At 38.8% G+C, this 16,781-nt stretch overlaps 1 protein-coding gene across 1 annotated transcript in view; it reads right to left on the minus strand.

Moving 5' to 3' along the window:
* Positions 1-3,893, minus strand: part of MGA (MAX dimerization protein MGA) — a 172,877-nt gene extending 168,984 nt beyond the window's left edge. Inside the window, exon 1 of the mRNA XM_037834252.1 lies at positions 3,827-3,893. The gene's annotated coding sequence lies outside the window, so the exon portion shown is untranslated. The remainder of the gene's footprint in view (positions 1-3,826) is intronic.
* Positions 3,894-16,781: the final 12,888 nt, after the last annotated feature.

The following is a 16,781-nucleotide window of genomic DNA, read 5'->3' on the forward strand; positions in this document are numbered from 1 at the left end:
TTATGGCCTACAAGGCTCCACTCAGTCTGAGCCTTGTCAACTTCCCAACCTCATTTCCTACCACTGCCCCATCCCACAACCAATTAATTTCCCAGGACTCTCCAAACTTCAGAGCACAGCGGCATTTTTGCACTTCCTTGAAAACCCCAAACTGATTGCCACCACAGAGTCTTTGCATTAGTATCCCCACTGTTTGATGCGCTCCACAAGTTGGAATGCTCATTCCGCATCATTCAGGTCTCTCAAATGTTGCCTCAGAGAAGCCTCAGCTGGTAAACTATCTCAAGTACCACCAAACCCATCATGTCACCACTACTCTCTATCCTCTTATACCATTTTCTTCATAGCACTTTGGCAATATCTGAAATCATACTAGTTTGTTTACTAGCTTATTGTCTAACTTATCTACTAAAATATAAAGTCGATGAGGGCAGAGATGTTGTTTTATTCACTGCTCAATCCCAATTACCTGGTACAGTACCTGTCCCACAGTAGGCCTTATTATGTTATTAAATTAATGAATTTACCTAATTCCTAATTCCTACTATGCATAATTGAGTAATTCCTTCCTTACCTTTGGATTTAGATCTAAATCACGATTACGAGGCGGTTCTTCCTAGAAGACTAGTAATGCCTTAATTCCTTTTTATAATTAGCCCTTCCAGCCACTTGGCTATTTATTTTTCTTTTACTGAAACTTTGATCAATCCTCTTTCTATATTATCAGGCTTGTCAATTTATTGCCTATTTGCTTTCTATATTACAAGTAACAAATTATTTTTAAAAATAGAAAATACAGAAAAAGAAATATTTAAAAACCAAATTCACAGCCAGATGATCAAGGGCAACATCAACAATGACAACTCAGGTTGATAGTGTTCACCATAACTCCAGTCTAATCATGAGAAAAATATCATATAACTCCCAATTGAGAGAGTCTACAAAATACCTGACCCATACTCCTCAAAAGTATCAAGGTCATCAAAAACAAGGAAAGTTTTGAGAAACTGTCAGGGTCAAGAGGAACCTAAGGAGACATGACTACTGAAAGTACTTTTGATGGGATCCTGGAATAGAAAAGAAGACATTAGATAAAAACTAAGGAAATCTGAATAAAGTATGGACTTTAATGGTGTTTAATAATGTACCACCATTGGTTCATTAATTGTAACATGTACCATACTAATGTAAAATATTAATAATAGGAAAATCAGTGTGTGGAGTATATAGGAATTCTCTGTACTATCTTTGCAATTTTTCTATAAATCTAAAACTGCTCTAAACAAAGATTCTTTAAAAACAAATTTTATCCAAAATCCTACCACCCAAATAAAATCACCAGATGAATATCTTTTTAAACTTCGATATTAACAGACACATACAGGTTATTCCCACAAAAAATGTGATCATACTACATACAATTTTGTAAGCTGCTTTTTTCACTTCACAATATGTATTACAAGCTTTCCAAATCATTAATACAGACCTATATAATGTTTACTAACTATAAGGTACTCCACTCAACAAAGATATCATATTTCTTCAACCAGTCCTCTATTATTCAAGTTTTTCCAGTGTTTTGCTATTACAAAAATGCTACAAAGACAAATCTTAAATGAACATCTTTGCAAACTTACCAGTTAGACCCTTAACAAAGAAAAGGATTCTGAGTCAAAAGTTATATACATTTTTAATGCTTTCAACAAGTATAGCCAAAATGCCCTCCAGAAAGGATATTCAAAGTAAAAATCCACCAACGGCAGTGAACAAGAGTGCCAATTCCCTACTCCTAGTGCAAGCCCACTCCCTCATTATTTTCTTTCAAAGCTTTTCCTACTTTTCAGGTTTATTCTTTCAAATGTAATTTAGAATCATTTTGTCAAGTTTTCAAAAGGAATTCTGCTTGCAATTACATAAAATTTCAGATATTATCATTTTATTACATCCAGGCTGATAAGCCAGGCCAGGAAAAAAGATAGGCTATTTTGTATTCCTTGTTTATAAGTGAAAAATAATACAACATATTTTTATCTTTATTGGACATTTTTATTATCTGTGTCTTTTGTCAATCTATTAGATATTAACATCATCAACCTTTTAAGTCCAACACATGGTGCACATGTGTGTGTTTTTGTGTGTATTTTTACACAAAATTTGCCTGGTTTTGTTTATCATTGGATCCCATACAACTAAAAAGCTGCCTGGCACATAGTAAGCACTCAATAAATATGTTGAATGAATACTGAATGAACAAATTTGTCTTTTAACTTTATAGTGCTTCTGCCAACTAAAGGTTGTTTTATGCAATAATCACAATATTTGCCTTCATAGATTCTACCTTTGTAGTCAAACAGTTCATCCTATTTCAAGATTAGAAACTGTTCACCCATTTTTTAAGTCATAATTTTCTGACTTTATATTTTTTTATTTCATATTTTATATTTAAATATTTAATACACCTAGATTTTGTTTAAGGTAGCAATTCCATTTTAATTTTTTCCAAATGTTTGGCCAATTCTTCCAATATAATTTTGAAATCATTTTCCCACCAATTTGAAATGCCACCTTTATAATACTAAATATGATTATATATTTCTAGATTTATTATTTGTTTCTCCTGCTTTGTCTATTCCAGAGTTACTACATATTGTTTTAATTACCGTAACTTTATTGGCATATTCCTAAGTCCCACCCCACCTAATTTTTGTCTGAAAAGTTTTTCCTACTTTACAGGTTTATTCTTCCAAATGACCTTAAGAATCATTGTGTTAAGCTTCCAAAAGGAATTCTGGTAGGAAATATGTGAAATTACCAGCCCCACCGTGACAGCTGAAAATTACTTAAACTCTCTGTGGCTATTTCCTTCACTGATAAAATGGAGATAATAGTACTTACATCACAGGCTTATCATGTAAACTAAATGAATTTTTAAAAATAAAATACTTACAATACTATGCTGGGAAGATGTTAACTATTATTAAAATTGCTTTAAGTGATCGCTGTTATTACTGGTTGTTCAATAAGTTTTCCAGGTTGTGATCCCCAAAAATTCAAAGGCTCTTTAAGGTAAATCAAAAGGTACCATAATACATAAGCAGTGATACAGAAAATACATCATTTATGACTGCTTCATTTCACCAAGGCCTAGACCCTTGGTAAAACGAAGAGCTGGGAGCAGAGAACATGAAAAACACCCAAGACTGGCGGCACAAAGCCTCGAAAACTTGACCAGGATTGGCCCACCAAGTAGAGAAGACCACTAGGCCCTTCTACTCAGCCTAAAGGACCTTAGCAAGTGGCCTTTCTAATGTCTAGTGTTTCCCCTCCTCGACAGTTACACTTCCCAACCTTAATTTCTTCCCAGGGAATATGTAGGCACTAGACGTCTAAAAGGCTGAATATTTTTCAAATATGATAGCAAACAGGTACAGATTATAAATGCTATTGAAAAAAAATGGATCGCATTGTGAGGAATTCTGTAACAAATTACTTCCAACAGGTTTTCCACATCACCATACAGATTTTTTTGGAGGGGAAAGTGCAGGGAGTTCCTTGGGATGGGGAGGCGGGCTTGTCACAAAATAATTGTTACATAATTTGATTTTGTTATCTGCATGAACTTGGAATTACCTAGAGGTCACAGATCCAACATATTATGGTTATGAGAGATCTTAATCTCATCTGCACAGCTAAAATACAAATAAGAAAACGTTGGCCGAGAATAACAATGTGCCTTGCTAATTACACAATTAGCCAAAGGCCGAAAAGTCAAGTCTTTCAATTCCCAAACCACGGTTCTCGCCCCCACACCCACACAGCTTCTCACCAACTCTCTGCCACGCTTCGAGGTGGGAGGAGTCAAAGGAAAAAACCTGGCCATAGCAAAGCCGCTCAAAAACCACAGGATGGCGCAGCCGATGGCACGTGACTAACCACGCCTCTTCCCTCCCCTCTCCCCCTTCCCCGCGCCAGCAGCACGCGCTGCCAACCTCGTCATGTGACCTTCACGCGGCCCCAGCGCTACCCCTGCTAGGCGACTCTGTCTCGCAGCCATTTTGCCGAGAACTTGCAGTCCGCGCTCACAGCGGAGCAGGACCACATGAAAATCCGTGTCCAGATTTTACAGGCCACACAAGCGCTTCGAAAGGAGCGCTTGGGCCGTCACGGCTGGGTCGAACCTCACTGAACACGTCGCACCCCGGGGCGCCGGAGAAGCTGTGGGTGCGCCTCGGACTGTGATTGGCTTATAGTGCCCACATGACGCCATAGCCCCCCCCCCCACCCCTACCCACAAAAACACCCACAGACTCTTCAACACCTCGCGCCAAGTACACGCCACTGAGCGCGTGAGGACTGACGGAGCGCGTGGCAACCAAAGCGCCTGCGCATACCTGCCAGAGCAAACCACAGCCAGCCCACGCGCCGATCCGTTCGCGGGTCCGGGAATCCTCGCGCTGCCGGACCACCGTGCTAGTCATTGGCTGCCAGGTTTGGTCACGTGCCGATCTCAGGCCCGCCCCTAACCGCTAATCACCTGGCACCGCTCTCGAAGCAGCGCGGAAAGTCGTTCGCACGCGGAAGGGGAAAGTAGTTACAGGACCTCCTTTTCTGACTTATGGAGTTACAACTCTAAAGGGAAAAGGAGGAAGCAGGATCTCAAAACTAAGTAAAGTCACACCTACCGGTTCAACTTCGCGTTCCCCTCCAGGAGCCGAGAATCATCGCCCTTGGGCGCTCCCCGATGCACGCCGGGATATATCTGGCGCCCCTCAGTGTGCTGCAGAGCATGCCGGGAAAGGCACCTCTCCCGATTTCCTGGCTCTCACCTCCGGGTCTTTCTTTTCATGGCCCCTTGAAAGCCCAGTCTATGGGATCCCAGTGAGACTGTGTGGTAATTATAGGCGTGTGACTGGCTATTAACAGGCACTTTCAGCACCCCTCCCCGACTTGTTCGATCTGTGTGGTCTTGGGGAAGCCGTTAACCTCTCGTGGAGCAAGTATTTGATAAGTGCCTGCTGAGTGCCTTTGTGACTGTTGCAAAAACAGCAAGGATATTTGCCTACAAATAAACTACCAGCCTTGCATGGTCAGTAGAAAAGAATTCTAATTAAATAAAACCTACAATCCCTGCTTGGGAGGGGAAATAAAACTCAGAATTATTGGGATTAGAAAACCAGACCACTTTTGGTTATTAATTGCTATAACTGGGCAGGAGGCGGGGAGTGGGAGGAGCAGGGGGTATTTTAAAGGGGCCAGGGACGTAGACTTATTACAGTTTCTGGTTCCACCTGATACCAGCTATGGTATATTGGAACCGGGGTAAAAACAACGTCTGCTAACGCTGAAAAAAAGGTGATCTTACGTTTAAAAAAAAAAAAAAAAGGAGTTCGTTTTGTAAATTGTAATAAACTGACCTCAGACCAAAATATTATTCTACTCATTAGTCCCAGGAAGCCCCTGTTTATAACAATTCATATCTTTTCTGCTTTGAACTCCGTTCTCAGCTTCTCTGATTGCAAAACTTTATATTACCAATTCCCAAAATGCTGCTCAAGCTTGGGGAATTTGACCAGCACTGGTCAGACCCAAGAGCTCCGACTTGTGGACCAGAAATAAGATTTGTTAATTTATAATGTGTTACCAATCATGGCACCCTTTTCTGGTATCAAGGTACATGATACGCCTAATTGTCAGAAAAAAAAATTGTTTCCTGGCTAGAAAATCAAAAGGAAGGAAACTGAGTGATCACATGTAATAAAACCATTAAATTATAAGCATATCTATGTTAAAGTTTTTAAAAACGTTCACATATTTTATTACATTTAATTCCAACAACATCTGTGAGAGAAAACTACTATATTACCCATCCTCTGGATCATTCTTGCGTGGGAATCTGGAAAATTTATTTTAACGTGTTCTCCAGGCAACTGTAATGCACAACTAGGTTTGAGACCTATTGGCTAGAGTGGGAAGAGATCAGGCCTTGAACTCAACAGATATAGGGTCAACTACAGTTCTGTCACTTACTGTACTATGTCATTAAACAAGTTTCCAAACTTTTTGATCTTCAGTTCCTTTAACTACAAATTGGGGCCAATCATACCTAGTCTTTGGATTGTCATGATTCTAATGTAAAAATATTTAAAATACCTAGCACAGTACCTGAGAGCTGGCACTCTATAAATGTGAGTACAGTACTAGTTGGTGGCAAAGGCTATTTTCGAGCCAATATCCTGTACTCTGTCTAATACCGCACACTCTTGAACGCTTTTTTCTCCACTATTCTATTTCTCCCCTAGACAGTGCTAGAGGCTTGCTGACAGATTCTTACATGGCAGATCTTTTTTAGACTCCATAGTGACTATTGCCCATCTGTTGGTACATATCATTGCAATATCTCCCTTCTTCACTTCAAGTTGTCTTTTTTTTCTTAACATGTGAAAATGCTGAACTGTAGACATTATTGCAGTGAAATAATGGTGACACAAAGATGCTTAGAAGGTGGAGGGTGCACCTATGCCTGCATTTCAAGGAATTTAAGAATTGTTAATGTTTACCTGCTTCAGAGTAAAGAGGCCCTGAAAATTCACTCTTCTCTTCACTTATATAACACAGTGTTTCAGATGCTCCCTTCCCAGTCTCCTTCCATGGGTTCCTTTTCCTCTCCTAGCATCAGTAATCATTTCTAACAAACAGAGGGTTTCACTTGCGCTGAGCTTCCCATGAGAAGCAGCACCTTTGGCTTAAGGTTCTAAAATTTCACTGATAATTCATCCTGGGAGGGCCAGCTTGTCAGAGCCTAAATCATATTAACTATGTTGACAATTTTCTTAATTTTGTGGGACTCCAGAAAACCCAAAAATCCAGTAAGTACACATAGCAATGTTTCTTTGAAAGTGTCCTATACGTAACAACTGTGGCTTTGGGGTTCTACTTTCAAATTCAGAAAATGGTACCTCCCCATCCTTTTCCTGAACTTTGCTTTTGTCATTAGAACTCTGGAAGAAAAATATCAATCTGAGAGAACGCTTGGATTTTTTCCTCCTGACTCAGTTCCTAACCTCATGTGTGATTTGAACAAGTTATTTAACTCCTCTGGTCCATGGTTTGTAGATAAATGGAAAGGACCACCAGGAAGAACTTTTTTTGCATCTCTACATCTACTTACCATAGACTTTTGGCCCAGAAAGTCCTCCTAAAGGTAAAAATAGTCACATGCCCATCCCTCTGGATCATACAGCTCTGTAATCATACCTCTTCATTCCACAGAAATGTGTATATAACAGTTGGAGAGGTATTATGAGTAAATATTATGATCAACAACATTATCATTTTAACAAATGTAAGGGTTTAGCTATCTAAAAAAAGTTTGAGCTTCTGAAAAAGGAGGTGTGTTTGCTATTATTCCAACACCTGCTGGAGAGATAATCATGTTAACTAGGTAGCGTAATTATATGAGAACTCTGAGGATACAAAGCCCTGCATTTATTTGCATATATCTGCTACAATTAAATATTGCCCAAGTGATGGCTGAATTTCATGGAAAACCAGAGATCTGTTTATGTTCAACCAAGAATAAAGAGGCCCTTAAAATGTACTCCTTTGACTTATAGAAAACATCTCTCCCTCTCCCTTCCTAACCTCTTTATACTGAAGTTATTTTCTCAACCAGCTGCTTAAATGTTGGTTTCCCTTGTGTGCTAGTGCTAGCCTTCATCCCATTCTACGGTTGCTCTGTGTGCTTTCCCTTGTGTTGATTCCTGTGTTTTCAGTTACCGCTATTGGCCACTAAATCTTTATCTCCAACTCTGATGTGTCTCTCAGGATGTCTAGTTAGGTATCCCATAGACATCTGAAACTCAGCATATCCAAAGCCAAATTAATTATCTGTCCCTTCACCCTACATACCAGCTACTCTTGCATTCCCTTAATTGAGTAATGACACCACATTCCAATAAGCCCAGGTTAGGAAACTTCAATTATCCTTATCCACTTCTTCTCATCTATTTTCCCCATTCATTGGTCACAGAGTTCTATTGCTTCTAACATTTAAATATCTTATAAATACAACCCCTCCTTTCCATTTCCTTCTCCTTGCATTATTTTAAGACTCATCATCCTTCTGGGATCCTACAAATAAATATTACGTTATAATGCAAATAGCACTTTAAAATTGATTTCGGGGAGGCGGGGCAAGATGACAGACTGGTGAGCTGTATGTTTTAGTTACTCCTCCAGGAAAGTAGGTAGAAAGCAAGGAACTGCGTGGACTAGACACCACAGAGCAATCTGACTTTGGGCATACTTCATACAACACTCATGAAAACGTGGAACTGCTGAGATCAGCGAAATCTGTAAGTTTTTGCGGCCAGGGGACCCGCGCCCCTCCCTGCCAGGCTCAGTCCCGGGGCAGGAGGGGCTGTCAGCTCCGGGAAGGAGAAGGGAGAACTGAAGTGGCAGCCCTTATCGGAAACTCATTCTACTGATCCAAAATCCAACCATAGATAGACTGAGACCAGACACCAGAGAATCTGAGAGCAGCCAGCCCAGCAGAGAGGAGACAGGCATAGAAAAAAAACAACACGAAAAACTCCAAAATAAAAGCGGAGGATTTTTGGAGTTCTGGTGAACATAGAAAGGGGAAGGGCCCTGAGGCGCATATGCAAATCCCGAAGAAAAGCTGATCTCTCTGCCCTGTGGACCTTTCCTTAATGGCCCTGGTTGCTTTGTCTCTTAGCATTTCAATAACCCATTAGATCTCTGAGGAGGGCCAGTTTTTTTTTTGTTTTTTTTTTTTGTTTTTTTAATCCTTTTTTCTTTTTCTAAAACAATTACTCTAAGAAGCCCAATACAGAAAGCTTCAAAGACTTACTATTTGGGCAGGTCAAGTCAAGAGCAGAACTAAGAGAGCTCTGAGACAAAACGCAATAATCCAGTGGCTGAGAAAATTCACTAAACACCACAACTTCCCAAGAAAAGGGGGGTGTCCGCTCACAGCCATCATCCTGGTGGACAGGAAACACTCCTGCCCATCGCCAGCCCCATAGCCCAGAACTGCCCCAGACAACCCAGTGTGATGGAAGTGCTTCAAATAACAGGCACACACCACAAAACTGGGCGTGGACATTAGCCTTCCCTGCAACCTCAGCTGATTGTCCCAGAGTTGGGAAGGTGGAGCAGTGTGAATTAACAAAGCCCCATTCAGCCATCATTTCAGCAGACTGGGAGCCTCCCTACACAGCCCAGCAGCCCAGAACTGCCCTGGGGGGACGGCACTCACCTGTGACATAGCACAGTCATCCCTCAACAGAGGACCCGGGGTGCACAGCCTGGAAGAGGGGTCCACTTGCAAGTCTCAGGAGCCATACGCCAATACCAAGGACTTGTGGGTCAGTGGCAGAGACAAACTGTGGCAGGACTGAACTGAAGGATTAGACTATTGCAGCAGCTTTAAAACTCCAGGATCACCAGGGAGATTTGATTGTTAGAGCCATCCCCCCCTCCCTGACTGCCCAGAAACATGACCCACATACAGGGCAGGCAACACCAACTACACACGCAAGCTTGGTACACCAATTGGACCCCACAAGACTCACTGCCCCACTCACCAAAAAGGCTAAGCAGGGGAGAATTGGCTTGTGGAGAACAGGTGGCTCGTGGATGCCACCTGCTGGTTAGTTAGAGAAAGTGTACGCCACGAAGCTATAGATCTGATAAATTAGAGATAAGGACTTCAATTGGTCTACAAATCCTAAAAGAACCCTATCAAGTTCAGCAAATGCCACGAGGCCAAAAACAACAGAAAATTATAAAGCATATGAAAAAAACAGACGATATGGATAACCCAAGCCCAAGCACCCAAATCAAAAGACCAGAAGAGACACAGCACCTAGAGCAGCTACTCAAAGAACTAAAGATGAACAATGAGACCATGGTACGGGAGATAAAGGAAATCAAGAAGACCCTAGAAGAGCATAAAGAAGACATTGCAAGACTAAATAAAAAAATGGATGATCTTATGGAAATTAAAGAAACTGTTGACCAAATTAAAAAGATTCTGGACACTCATAGTACAAGACTACAGGAAGTTGAACAACGAATCAGTGACCTCGAAGATGACAGAATGGAAAATGAAAGCATAAAAGAAAGAATGGGGAAAAAATTGGAAAAAATCGAAATGGACCTCAGGGATATGATAGATAATATGAAACGTCCAAATATAAGACTCATTGGTGTCCCAGAAGGGGAAGAAAAGGGTAAAGGTCTAGGAAGAGTATTCAAAGAAATTGTTGGGGAAAACTTCCCAAATCTTCTAAACAACATAAATACACAAATCATAAATGCTCAGCGAACTCCAAATAGAATAAATCCAAATAAACCCACTCCGAGACATATACTGATCACACTGTCAAACACAGAAGAGAAGGAGCAAGTTCTGAAAGCAGCAAGAGAAAAGCAATTCACCACATACAAAGGAAACAGCATAAGACTAAGTAGTGACTACTCAGCAGCCACCATGGAGGCAAGAAGGCAGTGGCACGATATTTTTAAAATTCTGAGTGAGAAAAATTTCCAGCCAAGAATACTTTATCCAGCAAAGCTCTCCTTCAAATTTGAGGGAGAGCTTAAATTTTTCACAGACAAACAAATGCTGAGAGAATATGCTAACAAGAGACCTGCCCTACTGGAGATACTAAAGGGAGAACTACAGACAGAGAAACAAAGAAAGGACAGAGAGACTTGGAGAAAGGTTCAGTACTAAAGAGATTCGGTATGGGTACAATAAAGGATATTAATAGACAGAGGGGAAAAATATGACAAACATAAACCAAAGGATAAGATGGCTGATTCAAGAAATGCCTTCACGGTTATAACGTTGAATGTAAATGGATTAAACTCCCCAATTAAAAGATATAGATTCGCAGAATGGATCAAAAAAAATGAACCATCCATATGTTGCATACAAGAGACCCATCTTAGACACAGGGACACAAAGAAACTGAAAGTGAAAAGATGGAAAAAAATATTTCATGCAAGCTACAGCCAAAAGAAAGCAGGTATAGCAATATTAATCTCAGATAAAATAGACTTCAAATGCAGGGATGTTTTGAGAGACAAAGAAGGCCACTACGTACTAATAAAAGGGGCAATTCAGCAAGAAGAAATAACAATCGTAAATGTCTATGCACCCAACCAAGGTGCCACAAAATACATGAGAGAAACACTGGCAAAACTAAAGGAAGCAATTGATGTTTCCACAATAATTGTGGGAGACTTCAACACATCACTCTCTCCTATAGATAGATCAACCAGACAGAAGACCAATAAGGAAATTGAAAACCTAAACAATCTGATAAATGAATTAGATTTAACAGACATATACAGGACAATACATCCCAAATCACCAGGATACACATACTTTTCTAGTGCTCATGGAACTTTCTCCAGAATAGATCATATGCTGGGACATAAAACAAGCCTCAATAAATTTAAAAAGATTGAAATTATTCAAAGCACATTCTCTGACCACAATGGAATACAATTAGAAGTCAATAACCATCAGAGACTTAGAAAATTCACAAATACCTGGAGGTTAAACAACACACTCCTAAACAATCAGTGGGTTAAAGAAGAAATAGCAAGAGAAATTGCTAAATATATACAGACGAATGAAAATGAGAACACAACATACCAAAACCTATGGGATGCAGCAAAAGCAGTGCTAAGGGGGAAATTTATAGCACTAAATGCATATATTAAAAAGGAAGAAAGAGCCAAAATCAAAGAACTAATGGATCAACTGAAGAAGCTAGAAAATGAACAGCAAACCAATCCTAAACCAAGTAGAAGAAAAGAAATCACAAGGATTAAAGCAGAAATAAATTACATAGAGAACAAAAAAAAATAGAGAGGATAAATATCACCAAAAGTTGGTTCTTCGAGAAGATCAACAAGATTGACAAGCCCCTCACTAGACTGACAAAATCAAAAAGAGAGAAGAACCATATAAACAAAATAATGAATGAAAAAGGTGACATAACTGCAGATCCTGAAGAAATTAAAAAAAATTATAAGAGGATACTATGAACAATTGTATGGCAACAAACTGGATAATGTAGAGGAAATGGACAATTTCCTGGAAACATATGAACAAACTAGACTGACCAGAGAAGAAATAGAAGACCTCAACCAACCCATCACAAGCAAAGAGATCCAATCAGTCATCAAAAATCTTCCCACAAATAAATGCCCAGGGCCAGATGGCTTCACAGGGGAATTCTACCAAACTTTCCAGAAAGAACTGACACCAATCTTACTCAAACTCTTTCAAAACATTGAAGAAAATGGAACACTACCTAACTCATTTTATGAAGCTAACATCAATCTAATACCAAAACCAGGCAAAGATGTTACAAAAAAGGAAAACTACCGGCCAATCTCCCTAATGAATATAGATGCAAAAATCCTCAACAAAATACTTGCAAATCGAATCCAAAGACACATTAAAAAAATCATACACCATGACCAAGTGGGGTTTATTCCAGGCATGCAAGGATGGTTCAACATAAGAAAATCAATCAATGTATTACAACACATTAACAAGTCAAAAGGGAAAAATCAATTGATCATCTCAATAGATGCTGAAAAAGCATTTGACAAAATCCAACATCCGTTTTTGATAAAAACACTTCAAAAGGTAGGAATTGAAGGAAACTTCCTCAACATGATAAAAAGCATATATGAAAAACCCACAGCCAGCATAGTACTCAATGGTGAGAGACTGAAAGCCTTCCCTCTAAGATCAGGAACAAGACAAGGATGCCCGCTGTCACCACTGTTATTCAACATTGTGCTGGAAGTGCTAGCCAGGGCAATCCGGCAAGACAAAGAAATAAAAGGCATCCAAATTGGAAAAGAAGAAGTAAAACTGTCATTGTTTGCAGATGATATGATCTTATATCTAGAAAACCCTGAGAAATCGACCATACAGCTACTAGAGCTAATACACAAATTTAGCAAAGTAGCGGGATACAAGATCAATGCACATAAGTCAGTAATGTTTCTATATCCTAGCAATGAACAAACTGAAGAGACACTCAAGAAAAAGATACCATTTTCAATAGCAACTAAAAAAATCAAGTACCTAGGAATAAACTTAACCAAAGATGTAAAAGACCTATACAAAGAAAACTACATAACTCTACTAAAAGAAGTAGAAGAGGACCTTAAAAGATGGAAAAATATTCCATGTTCATGGATAGGAAGGCTAAATGTCATTAAGATGTCAATTCTACCCAAACTCATCTACAGATTCAATGCAATCCCAATCAAAATTCCAACAACCTACTTTGCAGACTTGGAAAAGCTAGTCATCAAATTTATTTGGAAAAGGAAGATGCCTCAAATTGCTAAAGACACTCTAAAAAAGAAAAACGAAGTGGGAGGACTTACACTCCCTGACTTTGAAGCTTATTATAAAGCCACAGTTGTCAAAACAGCATGGTACTGGCACAAAGATAGACATATAGATCAATGGAATCGAATTGAGAATTCAGAGACAGACCCTCAGATCTATGGCCGACTGATCTTTGATAAGGCCCCCAAAGTCACTGAACTGAGTCATAATGGTCTTTTCAACAAATGGGGCTGGGAGAGTTGGATATCCATATCCAAAAGAATGAAAGAGGACCCCTACCTCACCCCCTACACAAAAATTAACTCAAAATGGACCAAAGATCTCAATATAAAAGAAAGTACCATAAAACTCCTAGAAGATAATGTAGGAAAACATCTTCAAGACCTTGTATTAGGTGGCCACTTCCTAGACTTTACACCCAAAGCACAAGCAACAAAAGAGAAAATAGATAAATGGGAACTCCTCAAGCTTAGAAGTTTCTGCACCTCAAAGGAATTTCTCAAAAAGGTAAAGAGGCAGCCAACTCAATGGGAAAAAATTTTTGGAAACCATGTATCTGACAAAAGACTGATAACTTGCATATATAAAGAAATCCTACAACTCAATGACAATAGTACAGTCGGCCCAATTATAAAATGGGCAAAAGATATGAAAAGACACTTCTCTGAAGAGGAAATACAAATGGCCAAGAAACACATGAATTGGGGTAGCTGGTGGTGGATACCTGAAACTATCAAACTACAACCCAGAACCCATGAATCTCGAAGACAGTTGTATAAAAATGTAGCTTATGAGGGGTGACAAGGGGATTGGGAAAGCCATAAGGACCACACTCCACTTTGTCTAGTTTATGGATGGATGAGTAGAAAAATAGGGGAAGGAAACAAACAGACAAAGGTACCCAGTGTTCTTTTTTACTTCAATTGCTCTTTTTCACTCTAATTATTATTCTTGTTATTCTTGTGTGTGTGCTAATGAAGGTGTCAGGGATTGATTTGGGTGATGAATGTACAACTATGTAATGGTACTGTGAACAATCGAAAGTACGATTTGTTTTGTATGACTGCGTGGTATATGAATATATCTCAATAAAATGAAGTTTAAAAAAAAAAAAAAAAAAAAAAGACATAATGCTGAGTAAAACAAGCCAGGCACAAAAAGAGAGATATTGTATGATACCACTAATGTGAATTCTGTGAAAAATGTACAATGTTTTATACTGTAGAATCTACGGGACCTAGAGATACCAATTAGTGGAGGGGGAATGATAATCTAATAAGAACAGATAAACTATGGAGGGTAATCTCAATGTTATGGGAATGCTCAGGAATGATTATGGTTTGTAAACTTTCTTGGATATAGTAAGATCATGTTGGAAGCAATAGAGTTATTTTAGGTTTTTTTTTTTCTCTTATTCCTTTGTTTTCTTAGGGGTTGTTAATTTTCTTGGGGTATGGTAGGAACATGTTGGAAGCAATGTAGTTATTTTAGATTATTTGTTTTTCTTACTCCTCTGTTTGGACATGGTTTATTAATTTTCTTGGGGTATGGTAGGAACATATTGGAAGCAAAGTAGTTATTTTAGGTTATTTGTTTTCCTTAATCCATTGCTTTGTTTGAAATGTTGTGGGGTTTTTTTGGTTGTTGTTTGCCTGTTTGTTTTTAATTTTTTGATAAACAAAGTTAAAAAATTGAAAAAAAATCAGTAGAAAAATGGGAGTAAAAACTAAATGACAAATAGGGTGGGATGGGGGGATGGTTTGGGTATTCTCTTTTCACTTTTATTTTTTATTCTTATTCTGATTCTTTCTGATGTAAGGAAAATGTTCAGAAATAGATTGTGGTGATGAACGCATAACTATATGATCATCCTGTGAACAGTTGATTGTATACCATGGATGACTGTATGGTTTGTGAATATATTTCAATAAAACTGAATTAAAAAAAAATTGATTTCGGAATACTAAACTTGTGACCAAAATTGTTTTATAAAAGATTACTAAAAGGTTTTTAATGTCCTACACAGTGAATGCTCTTAGCAAGAATGAGGGAAAGAACATTTTTGTTTAAATATGTAAGCTAATGTATCTAATCACATACAATAGGAATTATTAAAGTCTGAAGTCTGAGAGCTGAGGAATATTAGTAGTGATCCTGGAAGTTACTATAGCCTTTGTGCTATTCTCAAATATTTCTGCCTCTCCAAACTTCCGGGAACATGGTATGACTGCTCTTCCTTGCCTCCTTGAAGTTAGGAGTGATTTTGGCAATGAAATGTGAGTGGAAGTAACATGTATCATTTCTGGGAAGTAGCTTTAAACGCCCATGTGCAATTCAGCTATTTTCTCTTTCTTTCTGCCACAGCTACTAGCAATGCTCCAACTGGTGGTCAGCCTTGGTCTCATAATGAGATTGAACAGAACAGAAATGACCAGCCTACCAGCGGTTGATATGTAGCATGAGCAAGAAATAACTTGATGTTTTAAGCCACTGAGATATGGGATTATCAGTTACCACATGTAATCTACCATACACAAGTGATACAGAAATGGAGGAAGTTATTAGAGTTGACCAAAATTCATTCTGTTGAGTAAGACCCCTATTACCTATGTCCAGGATGTGATATAAATTCAGAAACATAGGAGAGTAGGAGACTATAGCAGTAGGAGAGGACAACTGCTTGAGGGTGGTATAACAGAGAGAGCCTGGAGAAAAAAGTTTCATTAGAACCCTGCCCCCGTATAATCAATTCTCCAAAGAGCAACCAAAGTGATCTTTATAAAATATTATTGAGATCTTAGGATTCCTCTACTTAAAACTGCCCAAAGGTTTCATATTGCACTTATGGTAAAATCCATGCTCTTTATCATATCCTAAGCACCCTACCTGATCTGGCCTCTGCCTAGCTATCATTTTATGGTGTGTACACTCTTGATCACTATTAACATCCCCGCTTTATGTCTTTCGCACAAGTTGTGACCTCAGCCTGGGATGAGATCCACTTGGATGGATGCTTTTCAATGCTTCACATGAACTCAAATGTCACTTTTTAAGACAAAAGAATTATCTGACTACCCTATCTGAAATAGACTCCTTCCATCTAGTCATCTCTATTTTATCCCCCATTTCATTTTCTTTATGGCACTTCTCACTACCTGAAGATACTTTATTTATTTGTTTTACTGTTCCTTATCTGCCTCAACCAAAGAGAATGGAAGCTCCATGAGAGTAGAAGCTTCTTCTATATTCTCAACATCCTGCACCATATCTGGTACATAAAAGTCAGCAAATATTTGTTGACTGAATGAAAGAATGAATAAATATATAAACCAAAACACATCTCTGATACTTATGTACCATTTCG

The sequence above is a fragment of the Choloepus didactylus genome, chromosome 4, assembly GCF_015220235.1.
Source record: "Choloepus didactylus isolate mChoDid1 chromosome 4, mChoDid1.pri, whole genome shotgun sequence".
NCBI lineage: Eukaryota > Metazoa > Chordata > Mammalia > Pilosa > Megalonychidae > Choloepus > Choloepus didactylus.